This window comes from Papilio xuthus, unplaced genomic scaffold (genome assembly GCF_000836235.2).
Source record: "Papilio xuthus unplaced genomic scaffold, Pxut_1.1 DF829129.1, whole genome shotgun sequence".
Taxonomy (NCBI): Eukaryota; Metazoa; Arthropoda; class Insecta; order Lepidoptera; family Papilionidae; genus Papilio; species Papilio xuthus.
Window position 1 is genome coordinate 1,907,851 of NW_013529520.1, and position 14,735 is coordinate 1,922,585.

The 14,735-nt window shown below is 33.4% G+C and overlaps 1 protein-coding gene across 7 annotated transcripts in view; it reads right to left on the reverse strand.

The window, feature by feature from the left end:
• The window catches only part of LOC106120575 (uncharacterized), a 110,433-nt gene that overhangs the window by 54,645 nt on the left and 41,053 nt on the right, over positions 1-14,735 (reverse strand). The window lies entirely within an intron of this gene.

Here is a 14,735-nt window from a genome sequence, read left to right on the forward strand (position 1 = left end):
TTTGACTACCCACAAAGATTGCATTTTAAAGGCGTTGATTTAAATATTATTAAAAAAACCATTATCACTTTATCATTGGGCAAGTGTGTGGAGATGCATATATAATTAACATTCACTGATTTCAAAATATTTAGATAAGTAGACGCATACCATAAACAGATTTACGCAAGTTTAAATCAAATTTTCAAAGATTCAAAAACAGGAATCACAAATTTCTATTCCTATTATCCGATTGATCGTTAAGGCGATCGGAGCAACGGGATTTGCAAAATTATACCAACATATACGCTTTACTTTAAGGACCCAACAAGTTTTTTTTTTATAATAATTATTATTCAAACACGAATCGCTTTGCGCCTTAATCATTGGATAACGAAATAAAATTTTTACATCGCCTTATTTCAGATAATTCGGACGTGAGCGAGGTAGTTACTGGTTCGCGTTACGCATGCAAATTGCCGATTCGTTGGATGCCCGTACTTTTTTTTTTCCATTCCAACCTTAATTTTGTTATTGGGCCTTTCGAAAACCGTTACCGGTACACAAAAGAGTACCTTTTGTAGCGATGTAATCATCATTAAAGTATGCGGAACAGTTGATTTTTTTTCCAAGCTTAAACAGCTTGTTAGCGTTCTAAAAATAAAACTTTTAATTCTCATAACTTTTCTGAAGAAACCACAAATTCCATATTGAAACCATTGACAAATGTATTATTTTTGTAGTACGTACTGTTAGGAAATAAATCTGACAATGTGCAGATGTATCGGCGCAACACTAGCCTTATTAAAATATCAACGTTTATGTCCCATCACTAATCAATCTGACACTTGACTGGTAAACGGACGCCATTTCGCTTTAAATGACTCTAACTAATAATGTCTAAAAGTACGTATATAAAGGTTTATATGTCCAAATAAAATAAAATAAAAACCACATAGAAAATAATACTGAAACTAAAAAAGCAAACAAGCACAAATCCAAACAAAACAATGCAACACCACATCCCACCGCAGTTTTGCACAAAGACCAGAAAAGTGACTTTTAGTGGACAGCAAAAAAAAAAACAATGGAAAACCGCAATATCCATTGCACTCTTAAGGCTACGCAATACGGATCATTCTCCCTTGTGTTTAATTTCCTCATGTTTATGTATGGTTGTTCGATGTAAAACATAGAGAAATAATAAAGGTGTGCTTTATAGGACGATAATCTCGAGCCTTACCTTTATTGCTAGTAGAAGACTAATAAAACAAATGCAATAAAACATTTTCTCCCAGAGCGCTATTATGGAACTCGATCTCACCTCTCTTGGTTATTGAACGTAATTCGAATTGCAAATGGTAATAAAAAAAACAAATGAAATTTTCATAGAAAACGAGGTAATCCAGATTACTTTGCATTGAAACTAAACAGTATAGTACTGAGAAAGTTATTTTCTTCTGCTTGTCAAACGGTAATAAAATTGTTTATTTATTTCATTAATTAAAAAGCTACTCCAACAATATAAAACATTTTGCGAACAAAAATAATACGTCAAAGATTGTATTACTATACAAAGGTAACATTGCAGTTAGAAAAATGTCCAAGCACTGTTCCATTAATAACGTAACCAATTAACCTGGGTTATCGAGTGTGGTACAACCCCTTTATAATAACCCCGCCTTCATTCATACCCCACTTTTAATTCCTGAGCAATGATCGTGATGCTATTGTTTCTCTCTTTAGGTAATTTTAAACCCCCCTATCTATTAGCCAGGCTATCCCTTCTATTGTCATGCCCGTATAGGCAATGACCCTTATTTATATGCCATTGTATGTGCACCGGCGTATTTTATTAAATTTATCTGTGCATGGTTAGTTTACATACGAGGCAAGATATAATAGACAAGGTTATATGTTAAGATTAATTATCATAGCACACAAGTACTGGGAGAAGACAATTTAGGTAGAAATATTATGTTTTCTTTTTTTTTACGTTTTATAAGCTAGCGCTTGACCACGATCCCACCTGGTGAAGTGGAGATTTGGTCGAAAGATGGTACGCGCTAGCTTAGTAAGTGCCAGTGTTAGTAAAGACTTTGATTATTTTCTCCTAATGTGAACCTTAGGGAGCACTGTTAATATAAAAAAAAATATATCTTGCTAACAGACAAAAAACAAACACTAGTTCATTCCAAACAACATTTCTTTAATCATCCGTTGAAAACAACACGTTTATATATCTTTCTATGTTAGACGAACTCGATCCCTCGTAAAACGAATGCTTATTCGATCGACTAGGTGAGAAATAGACTCGCTTACACATCGAGATAGAAAACGAAATGCGTTTCCACGCCGTCAGTTCATTGGTTGCGAGTCGAGCGTCAGGTCCATCGCATCCTTCGTCTGACTGATTGGAGGGAACGCTCCGGCGCTCCTTCCCAGACGAGCAAAATAACACGTCACTCAAACAAGACCGATAATAAATTCAATTTTCCCTCCCGCGCGCCGGCGAAATGACGGCCGGACAGGATTAAATGCGTCCCATTCGCCTTTTGTTTGCCACAGTTCTACTTCCCGCTGTGGCGTTTTTTTTTATCGTACGTCAGCTGTTTTTTGCTGGATTTTCGTAGCGGAGCTGAATATCGGCTTCGGCTTTTCGTATCTAGTAAAAAATATGAGCTCTCACTCAGTATTAAAGAAAACTGGTGTAATGCATTTGCAGTATAAAAATATCGCAATATTTTTTCGATGCATGGAATAAAAAGTATTGTAACATGATACATAACTTTGTAGCTAAAATCTCTAAATTTTATCAAGTCAAGTTTTTTACATAAATCCAAAAAATACCGTTAGTGCTAATTGTTAAGATATAACTTGGATATCTGCCTACAGCAATATTTTTAAAAGACGTGAATAATTTTTACAGAAAAGCATAACTATCCGGATGAGAGGATGCATGGGAAGGGAAGATCTTTTCTTTCTGTGCATCCTCTCCTCCGTTGATTAAAGGTAGGCAACGTATATGCAATTCCGTATGTCTATGGGCAACGGTCGCTTCGCTATTTTAGCTACTTCAAGTGGTCGCTCGCTCGTTTGCCATCTTATGATATATAAAAAAACTAACTACAAATCTGAATATTAAATTGCTTTATCCAGTTTAAAAGAGAATATTAAATGAAAACTCTATTTTAAACAGGATTCAGATTAAAACTTTTTAAAATATTAAAATAAAAAGATCTTTCTTTATAATATTTAAAGTGGAGCTTTATAACCACAAAAGAGTGTACTTTAATATTAATGCATAATTTAAATGGCGTAATAAAGTGCATTTGATGTCTCGGCGTCAGACGAGTATACTCAGAAATTATCATTCAAAGGAACGATGTAATTCTAAATTTCTTATTGCAGAGTTGAATGGAACGGGTTTATCAGAACGATTTACATAAAACTTGTTTAAATGTTAATCTGTGAGCGGCTAGAGAGGATTATGACGTGCCCTCTGACATGAGCAGTGACGAACTTTGCCCGATACACGCTCGCCCTTTAATAATTCACTTTACTGGGGGACGATATTACAGGGTCGAGTGTTATATACGAAATTTCTCATATCCTTTCCAATCTTAGCTAAGTTCAAACTATTTATTTCACTAATAATACATTCGCTTATTCTTATTTTGTTATAAACAAGTTTGATACAAACACCGACAATTAAATCTTAGTTTCTAAACAACACCTAAATAGATTTCACAAGAAAGTTGCTATTCAATAGTATGAGGGATTAATGATGACCGTCGTTGACTCAGACGTTAAAGCACTTGACTTGTAATCTGCAGATCATGGGTTCGAATCCCGCCATGTACCAATGTGTTTTTCGATTTTCGATTTACATATGTATTTATCCGACGTTCTTACGGTAAAGGAAAACATCGTGATACAATATGCACATATCTGCGACGAAATTTAAAGATACTCGTATGTGTGAAGTTAACCAACCCATAGTGAGTTGATGATGAGTAAGTAGTCATAGAAAACTAATTTGCAGTATTAATAAGTATTAAAATCTTCCTATCAACAACCCAAGTCATACTGAAAGCATTTTATTGCCAAACAATTAATCAATAGAATGCAAAAACTGTTCAAAGTGCAGGTGAATTTTTATTCCGGTCAGTGGGAAAAGCAATAATCCTACAACCGCATGTTTCATTTACCCGTCATAACGGAAATTCGTAGGCATGTTTGAAAAAACAGTCACCAACGTAAATATTCATAAGGAAAATTTCAAAGAGCACAATAATAATATGATAATAATCTTGTTTGCGTTTTAATTAATATACAGGTTAATCAACAGCTTAACAGTGATTTACATAATTGTATTCAACTTTTACCTTTTCGAATCGCCATGTGTCAGGCGTTGGTGCTGATATGACGATTTGCATATTTTTACAACGCTTCGTTTACTTTTAATAATTATGCTATTTTTGTATAGGGTTTTATTCTGCTATCTACAACGACTCACAGCTGTCAACCATGTTTATTATTTTTAAATTAGCATTAAACAAATGAAGGTGTCTGCATACAGAAGTTTTATTCTTTTTTTGAACAACAATCCACATTGATTTAACTTCGTTATTTTTATAATATTCATCTTAATATTTCACGCGTGGCTGGTTATACATAAACCACGCAATTTTTAGGATTATGTACCTCATAGGAAAAAAACGGAACCCTTTTAGGATCACTTTGTTGTCCGTCTGTCAAGACCATTTTTCTCAAAAACGCGGTATCAACTTGGAATTAATTTAACATAAAAACAATATTTTTAAGTTCGCTTTTGTTATTTCAGTGATGAAATTAATTGAAAATACACACAAATATTAAAAAGACAGACATATTACTGCGAAAACATGACCCTTCTGTCAGTGTACCAAAAATAACCATTAAATTTGACATTTCATTACATTTAGCTCAGTCATACAATTTTGTAGTTATAATGGAATATTGCAAACACAAATGAGACCGATCTCAGTCAAATTATGGCACCGAACAAATCGTTACTCGTTGTAATTGGACACAGCGGCTGTTTTGGTACAAGCGTTATAGTAACATAAAATAAATGTTTATTATCATTAAAATTTTCTTTAATGAATATAAATTTTTTTAATGAAATTTTACGTAAGTTATAACATTAAAATTGTAATGAAAATAGAACATTCGATTATCGAGTTACCTAAATTTATTAAATTCTAACTGAATGTTAGCTTTTAAAATATTAATGTGAAAAAGGTTTTATATCCAAGTCTTTATAAAAGGAAAAATTTAATTGTTTGCATCTTTGCATTGAAAGCTCCGAAACTACTGAACCAATTTGAAAAATTCTTTTACTGTTGGAAAGCTGCACTGTTCCCGAGTGACATAGGCTATAATAACTAGATTTTTTCAATACCACGTGGACGAAGACGAAGGGAATAGCTAGTCAAATATAAAATAAAGCATGTAATTCACGGCTTTGAAACTGCTTCGTACCTCTTCTTGTTAAGGACACTTTGATAAAATATCGCTTTAGAACTTTTGAAGTTTTATTAAAATTCATGAGGATGATTGTAATGAAATTTCATCGTCGCTTTGAGACAAAATAAGTTTCTGTTTATTGATACAAAAATTATATCTTTATTTCATATCGATTTATATTAATGAAATCTAGAATTTCCCAATAACACACGTTTAATAAACTTAAAAAACAAAATTAAATTAAAAATGTGTCCTAGCATCGTTCGGATAGTTAAAATGCAGCTTAGGTTTATAGGAGATAGAAAAAAGCTTTCCTATTTGTTATACAATTAACAACATTTCCGCAGATTGGAATTCGTCAGAAGACATTCAAAGTTTTACAATATTTCTCCAGATGTTATTCAAAATTACGTAAACTTATAAGCTCAAAGTTCACAACTTGCACCACAAAAACTCCGAGTTGTGGTGCGATACTCCGAGTTTATATTACAAGCGTTGATGATCGCCAAATAAGTAATGTGCCTGCAGGCGCGGCTGATTACATTGCGATGATGGATGGACGCGAGTTGCGGACAACGGTTGCCTTCCCGTCATTTGCTTTTTGATTTATTTAATAAACATACAAAATTGAAACCAATTTATTTATTCGGACAGCTTACGGATAAGAAACTGAAGATGTAATTATTCAATTCAAAGAAACCTGAATGAAGTTCAAGTTAAGTGAACTTAACTCTTGACTACAAGTAGGTGTTGGAGTTAATTTCCTTCACATCTTTCACGACACATTTCATGTTGCAAGTGCAATCCGACTTACCTAATCAATACTGCACGTATTTTTAGACATTGTTAATGAGAATCCTTTGGCGCGAATGGCGCGCTTTCATAACAAAGTCAAGTGTCAGAATCATTAGTGAGGGGACATAAACGTCGACATTTTAGTAAGGCTAGTGTTGTGCCAGTACACCGGCATAGTGTCGAATTTCTTCTTAACTGTATACGTGTTAAATACAATAGTAGAACATTTGTTAATAAATTTGTTTTTCGAATTTATAATAATAATAAAAATTTTGGCAAGCAACGTATCTTGTACTCGTGGAAGCCATGAAAATATCAAATTATATTATAAAACAAAAAAAATACTCTGCTCAGAACAGGTATCGTATATTATAATCGAAAATGTTAAAAATTCTAAAAGTTATTTTAAAATAACGCAACCGCAGAACGGTAATTGCAAGGAAAGTAGTTTCTATTCTCCAGGCAAGCTATGCATTGTCTAAGTACTGAAGCAGCTTGGAGCAGACATCACGTGACTTAAGCTAATTATCTTGCCTTTGTGTCGGATAATACGAATGACATGGTTGACGCCACGTTCATATTTTTAATTTCTTTTTAAACATAAAACCTCCTTTGTAGTTCACTTTCTTTTCTTTAATAGTTTTTAACTTTTATAATAAGGTATTTAAAATTTGTAATGGAATTTTTAAAACTGACGTTAAAAATGCTAGTCTTTATACTGCCCATTACATGTTTACAGATAAAACATGTTCATAAATATTATCGTAGTTAATGTCATACTCAGAATCGTTGAAATTATCAAAACACTGCTTAAATAATAGTTGAGCGTCTCTATTGAATCACCAAGTTTATAAAACTATAATACACATTTTTTTAAACTAGCTGATGCGTTGCCAGTCTTTAAAAAAATACTCTGGTGTTGCTCTATCTTGTTCCTACTACTCGTTTACTCTTCTTTTAAAACTCTACCATTTCTGTCTTTAGAGATGGTCAAAGATGGTTTCATTTCTCAAATCTGTTATTTATTAATAAGCCAAAATATGGTCGATAGCTAATTGTATTTTGCTTGCAAGTAACAGTTTCATGAGCGTCGGTGGCTAAGGAGTCAAGCACTTGAATTGCAATATGCAGGTCCTGGGATCGAATCCCACCATGTACCAATGTGTTTTTCGATTCCCGATTTACATATGTACATTTATCCGACGTTCTTACGGTGAACGAAAACATCGTGATGCAACCTGCACATATCTGAGAAGAAATTCAATGATATGTGTGAAGTCATCCAACCCGCACTGGGCCAGTGTGGTTGACTATGGACTAGTCACCCGTGACTTTGGGTAGGCTCCGAGCCCCTCAGTGGGGACATATAGTGAGCTGATTATTAACAGTTTAATTCTAAGTACTGACTGCAAATAATCAGTGTCCAAATTCTCAACAATGCATTCCTTCGATATCTCAATCTTAAAATCTCGAACACGGCCACGTTTGCATTAACATTCAAGGCACTACGTCTTACTGTTGGCAGCTACTGATAAAAATCTGAATTTTTTGGCATATTCGGTGGCACGCAGAAATAAAAAACACAATTTAACTCAATCGACGTTAAAATCTCAGTCGAAAATATCAATGTTTTAATCTGAAATGTTTTAAATTTTAAAACAGTTGCGCTTATTTGCTTATGTTGTCAGTGGTAGTATCAGGTGATGAGTGACTATCTTATTACTTCTTACGAGTACTTAATAATATTATAATGCGAATGTTTAGATGGATGGTGGATGTTTGTTTGAAGGTATCTCCGGAACAGCTGCATGAATCACGCTGAAATTTGGCATAGATGTGAACATAGTCTGGAAGAACACATAGGCTACTTATTGACTTTGGTTTTAATTCCGCGCGGACGGAGCTAAAAATAACATGATAAAGTAATTAAAAGATATAAAATAAGGAATACTACACACCTAGCACTCATTAAGTTACAATAATTATGAGCGCCGCGTCGGTGGTTAATTTTGATTACAACTTTTAAATCCACACTATTCTTATTATTGACGTTGCTTCCTTGTACCAATATTATCATTGAAACTCTGTTCCAGTCCAGTGTAACGAACCTTACACTGACCACAAACAATAAATGGAATCAAAGATCAACACGTGACCCGTTATAAATCAATCAATTTGATATATGATCGACCGTTGTAACAATATCGACCGTTGTTTATAATTCTTGATTAATTTGAATTGATCATATCACAATATCTACTCTGTATTTATATAACTATTAACTGCATTAAAATAGTAAATAGGTTCTTATAGAAATTTATATACAAAACATATTTCAAAACTAAAGTGTTTGACGTCGCTTCTTAAAACTTTATAGGCATTATGCCTAAATCGTTGTTATTAAGATTTTTTAATAATGAACCATTAACTAAAATCAGCTTAATATTTTTAGAGTATATCCTAACAGATAAATCTAATTTTTATGTATTATAACATACCTTGAATTCACAAGTAACATTTTTAAGCACTAAAACTCTAAATGTCACTTAATATTTTTTTTGCAAAATTTTAATAAAATACATATAGTTTTTATATGTCTGTATCGCGGTAACCTAAATAAGATGAAAATAGGTTGATAAACCGATAAAACACAATAGAGCACATCATAAAAATACTCCGAGTTTATTACGGCCGCAGAGACGGATGTTAAAACTGGAATGAGATTGACGAAACAAAAAGAAGGTTTTAATGAAAAACGTATAAAGAATGTACAAACTTTCATTAACTTTAAAACCTCACATTAAAATTAATATGTTCACTAATTTGTTAACCACTCTAACTGTAGGTTTCCGAGACCTATAATTACCGTTTAAAACTTATTGATATCTGATATGTCAAAGGTAATGACAGGGTGATGATATCTTATATATAAAATTCTCGTGTCACAATTTTCGTTTCCATACTCCTCCGAAACGGTTTGACCGATTCTCATGAAATTTTGTGAGCATATTGAGTAGGTCTGAGAATCGGCTACTATCTATTTTTAATACCGCGCGGACAGAGTCGCGGGCTACAGCTAGTATTTTATGTAGAGATTTTGGTCTCAAAAACCAACGGTAAGGTCTTTCATGCATTTTCTAAATTCTAATCCACGTTAACATTCTTTATGCCGTTTCAAATGAATTAAAAAGTTTCGTTTATATTTTTCAATTTTATGTTTGACTAATAACAGCCTCATAAAAAACAAATTCTATTTTAATTGTTAAAGTTGATTTTATATTATTCCTCTAAAGTCTATATAAAACTTTGCACCAAGTATAAATAAAAATATAGTTTGCTATATTAAGATTTATAAACTTAATCGCGTAACATGTTCGCATTACCGAGTTATGAATTATTTTCAAAGTATAGCGAACTTCTGTACCCCGAAGCCATACTTTTACAATAACCCCAAGTTGGTCATTTGTCAACTGGCGAAGTTATTTATCCGTATAATGAACACCTCGCCTTATCTCGCCGCTGCAATAGTTCTGACGTAGGAAACGAACAACTTTTGATTTATTTCACTTGTGGCGGCTCGGAATTCGCCTTAGTTTTGTCGCAGTATACGTTATTTTATAATTTATTAAAAAAATATGTTGCTATTGTAAACTTAAATTTTAATTTAATAGTGACAATCAAATGTTAAACAAAGCATAGATAAACATACTTTGAAAGTAATTTTTAAAGCTTGTTTGCTGAACTTAAAAAAAATTGTACTATAATATTTTACTATGGGTCCAATATACAGAATATTTTTCCGTATAATATTGCTCAAGGTATATTATACAAATTCAAAGATATAAATAACAAAACGTATAAAACGAAATTTTCGTTACAATCGCATAAAACATTAGTTACTCCAATCGGCCGGTTAAATAAACCGCGAATATACCATAAACATAATTGAATACAGTTTTAATCGTGTATTGACCCCGAATATAAATTCGCGTATATTAAACTCAATTTTCATTCAAACAAAAGTAACACATTCACACAAAGTAATAAACATTACTCACACCAATGCAACGCTGTAAAATCAACGCTATAACGGTAAACAACGAACTGCTCGTAAATAATACACAACACGTAAAATATATTTTCTTCGCAATTAGGCCCTAAGAAATATTTAAAAGGCGAAATGAGCAATGGTGTAATCTTACATTCGTGTTTTAAGACTCTCGACGGAGTAATTTATTTGAATTTTAATTACCGCCTACCAAATTTTCAAGTTGATTAACCATTTACAGTGTGTGTTAAAAGGGAGCAATAATCATTAGAAAGCAAAACGAGACCAACATATGAGATGTTAATTCTTAATTAACGGATATGAAAGCACCTATATGTTGAAAACTAACATGAAACAGTCAGATTATTAAACACTAGCTGTCGCCCGACTCCATCAACGCGGAATTAAGAAGAAACTTATATAGGCTATATGTTCTTCCAGATTATGTTCTACATCTATGTCAAATTTCAGCAAGATACATGCAACCGTTCTGGAGATACATTCTAATAAACATCCAATCAAATATTCGCATTTATAATATTAGTAAAATTTATTAAAAAAAATCCAACACTGCCGGTGTACTGGCGCAACACTAGCCTTGCTAAAATGGCGACGTTTATGTCCCCTCACTTATCATTCTGACACTTGACTTGGTAATTCCAAGGATTCTAACTAATGATGTCTCAAAAAATTGGTAACGAAACATTGGATTTCTTTTTGATAGAAGTTTGCAAACGTGCAAGTTACCTGATATTGTTAAATAGCGAATTGCCCGCTGCATGTAGACATCGAAACGCTACCTTTGATATACAGAAGAGAGATTGTAACCCTTCCCATTTCTCTAGAATGTGTTCTATACTTGCTATCGATAATGTTGGAAAATATCCTTTATCTATGTTGATACTAGTTCACTTACCTGTAACAAAAAATGGAAAAGTTAAAAAAAAAAAGTTATAATTTAAACAATTTATTTTAAAATCAGTCAAGTTGTAAAAAGATATGAAATATTAAATGTAATAAATATAAAAGCCAACTTTAAGTACTTCACGAGCGCTTTAAGTTAATAACGGCTATAAAGATAAGGTAACAGCTAAACAACGAGAAAAGCAATTTTCCAATTTATAATCTCAACTATTCTTAATTACAACATTTATTTGTGTTAAGTCTTACGAGTGCGAGTGCCGGAGGCCTAATATTAGTCCTCATTCCCCTTCCAACCAGGAAGAGGAAGAGAATTGACGAAAAAGGGGACGCATAGAACAACAACAGACATGAAATATTAATTATGTTCAAAAGAACAAATATATTAATTTAATATACATTCACCCTTTTTGAACACGCTCAGTGACTTGCAGTAAACATTAAGGTTAACCTTACCCCGCCTAACATCGTAAACGCAAAGTTACCAAAAGTTTCACAGCGCAATTAGTTATCGTAAAGTTTTAGCGTCGGGGGATTGGAATCGAAGGCGGTCGCAAAAACTGCAACCCGTTACCATGACGACGCAGAAATAAAGATTTTCGCAGACCACACACAAGGGTTATTAACCCAGAAGCGTTTGCTGAACTACATTAAGAGATAAAAATAAATAAATTACTTTAATTTAATAATTGCGAACAATTTCTTGTTTGAAAAACATTAAGGGTCGATAACATAGTAATGTTTATTGCAGATAACCGACGCCCAGAGCGGTAATTGCTATCACCTATATTATGCAATTACTTTTAATAATTACGTATAACGATAAAATATGTACTGATATAAAGTATAAAATGCTAAAGTACAGCGTCGTCAATTCTTGTCATTAAAGCAGATTAAACAAATCGCTTCTAAGAAATATCGATAAGTGAACATTCAAATTGATTCACAGAAATCACGAGCAGACCATTTAAAGACAAGTTCACTTGCCGCTAACGACGAATCGACACGATAGATTCGAATTTCGAATATTCGATTCTTTTCCTGGTAAGGTTGTCGTGTGTCGCCAAAAAGCAAAACATCGACCCCGGGCTATGACAAAAGTCTATCGATGCAAAGGTATATTGCAACCGAAATAGTCTTTATCACAAGACTGTAGGGTTCCATTTTTTTTACTTTTCAACTTCGACACGTATACGTGCTTGGTAAATCAAGTACGTTGAAGAGCGGATGGTAGAGTACCGTATATGAGAAGTGGAGACTGGGGTGACGGGATATTAGGAAATGTAAGGGTGTTGTACAATGCTTTCATGATAAATGCACCCCGAGATGTCGGTGGCATAATTTTCACAGCCACTAAAAACGCGGAGTACTTGTCAATAGCCGCACAAATTAGACTTCCGAAATTATTTTTAGCATTAGGAAAAACCATAATGTACTCGTATTTCCAGTATACGTTACAAATTGACATCGGATGCTATCATAAAATGTTGTTAGAGTTGACACTCCAGTAGCGATTAGCAAATTATCCCTTCAATATTTTAAAAGCGAGCGTCACCTGTCAGATATAGATCTGAGCTTAATATAAACTGAAGGGTTCGGAAACATTTCGGTACAAATTGATAACGTCTAGATCAAAGGACCTTAAAAGCATTAGAAAAAGGCACATAATTGAATAACAGAATCAGTTTTCACAAACCAGTGTTTTATTGTGATTGATTGCAAATTTTAATGTGTCAATTGCGTGCCTACAATGACTAATGATACAGTTTAAATGGCATTATGTGATTACGTTGACGTTCTAATTTTTAAAAAAGAATGATCGGTTAATTTACACCAAGGGTGCGATACTATTTTGTATACAGCCAGTTGGTGGAATCTACTGAAATGAATTATTTTTAAAAATAAAGAACATTTTACTTTTACCTTTGTCCAAACTTAAAAAAAAAACTTCAGTCTAACATCGTTAACGTGTAATACAACATGCTGGCTGTGTCATTTAAAAATAATATGCAGCGTTGCGGTTAACCGCGAAATCCTTTAACATGGCAGCACGAACAAATAAACCCGAATAATACCTTGAACGTACATATGCAGACCAGAAATAGAAGTTGTTCAACTAGTTTAAAATGAAGATTATCTTCTTCGATATATTATTTTCAAAAAAAGATTAAATTCTGCAATTTACAATTGGATAGTAACATATTGAAATAAGAAAACTTGTATCAAGCAAAAGCTCAGATGGATTGAAAACCAAAGATCACACAAACATGCTGTTACAAGTGAAAAGTAACATAAAACAAGGAACGCCTGTCTACCTAAATTTATAGTGTATTTTATTTGAAACATCAGCACCCACGGGCGAGTCTCGCCATAGACCACATGTTGCGTGCCCATTTGCATGTCAAAGCGCACTCCAACATCCAATTACAACGTCCAAAGCCTACGTGACACTCCTTTAAAGACACTACAATCATGTAGGTGTATAATAGAACCAGTTAAGACGCAAATCTAGTGTAGCCGGGCTTTGTTTATGCCGACTCGGGACGCAGTAAAGTGACCGCTTTATTCGACAATCTGGTAATTTCTGGGGAAAATATTGTACGGTCTTAAGGTGGTGCGGGATTTCTAAAACCCTCAGTATGTTGAAAGAAAAATATTGGAAAGATTTTTATGAAATCATTTCGAAATTATGCAGTTAATATTAAAGTTTTAGTTACTTTTACAACAATCATGTCTTCTAAATCTGAAATGAACATATCAGACTACATTGCATATGTCGATTTTTAAATCTATAAAATTTATGTATAACATGGCCGCGAAGTTTATAATTGGACCCATAAAAAAATTTTCATGAATAAAATTAAGTAAATGTTTTAATTTTCCCCACTATCTGATTTGGTTCGATTCGATTGTCATAGAAAGTGGAAAATGATACAGAAGATTTTTCCTATGACTTCAGAGTCATATAGTTTATAATAATGGTTAATTAACAAAGCACAGTGAGGCATTTACAACAATAAATCACGACATACATACAAACACGCACAGTCGGCAGCAGTGGGATTCTAACCAGCGGCTTGGCAGAGCGCCACGCACCCTCGCGGTTGAATTATAGTCGAACTGGGGACCAGATGCTTACTATTCCGTTGTTCGAGTTAAATACATTTTTATGTCTATTAGCTAAAATATGGGCTCCCAAAGAGTATAACTCGACTGGAACCATAAGAGACAACCCCATATCATTTGTAATAGCTTTTCTTTTAGCATAAACCGGTGTAAATAATTTTAAATGGTGTAAAAATGAATCGTTTATGCTAATAAGGGTAGTTGTACTAAGCTTATTTGCCGAAGAGGTAAGAAAACCGCAAAATTACTAAACCCCTACACACCAACACGCTCATTTATAAGCTGTTTAGAATTTAAGTATGAAATTTTGGCAATTATCATCTCGACTAGACCAAGCTATAACCAAGATGAAGGA